We start from the raw sequence: 943 nt of genomic DNA, 5'->3' as shown, positions 1-943 counted from the left end.
TAACACTGGGGTACAGTACTGGAACCTCTTATTGCTAAAAGCTGTTGAAGCAGCACAATTATTGAAAATTTTCCCATAAAGGTTGCTGTATTTATTTGGTTAGTTGTATTATATGGAAGGCTTTTGGCACCAAGGTTTTTTCAACTGCAGTTACTGTCATAATGTATATAATGTATATAGTTTTAGCCACCAATGTGTTATTAGCAGTTGCTCAGAATTGCAAAGAGTTAAATGAGCTGGGAGAGGTGTGGCCTTGTTGAACATCTTGCCGGAAAATCCACTCATCCGACTGTGTTATACCCTGACAAGGCCACACTCAGACAGTGCCACACTCCGACATGCCGCACACCGACAGTGCCACACGCCAACAATGCCACACACTCCGACAGTACCACTCTCTGACAGTGCCACACTCGGACAGTGCCACACTCGGACAGTGCCACACTCGGACAGCGCCAGACTCGGACCGTGCCACACTCAGACAGTGCCACACTCAGACAGTGCCACACTCAGACAGTGCCACACTCAGATGGTGCCACACTCCGACGGTGCCACACTCCGACAGTACCACTCTCTGACAGTGCCACACTCGGACAGTGCCACACTCTGACAGCGCCAGACTCAGACAGTGCCACACTCGGACCGTGCCACACTCAGACAGTGCCACACTCAGACAGTGCCACACTCAGATGGTGCCACACTCCGACGGTGCCACACTCCGACAGTACCACACTCAGACAGTGCCATACTCAGACAGTGCCATACACAGACCGTGCCACACTTAAATAGTGCCACATTCGGACAGAACCACACTTGGACCATGCCACACTCAGACAGTGTCACACTCGGACAATGTCACACTTGGACCGTGCCACACTCCGAAAGTGCCACACTCCGACAGTGTCGCACACAGACAGTGCCACACTCCGACAGTATCACTCTC

The sequence above is a fragment of the Chiloscyllium plagiosum genome, chromosome 31, assembly GCF_004010195.1.
Source record: "Chiloscyllium plagiosum isolate BGI_BamShark_2017 chromosome 31, ASM401019v2, whole genome shotgun sequence".
In the NCBI taxonomy this organism is placed as follows: Eukaryota; Metazoa; Chordata; class Chondrichthyes; order Orectolobiformes; family Hemiscylliidae; genus Chiloscyllium; species Chiloscyllium plagiosum.
This window is presented reverse-complemented; position numbering follows the sequence as displayed.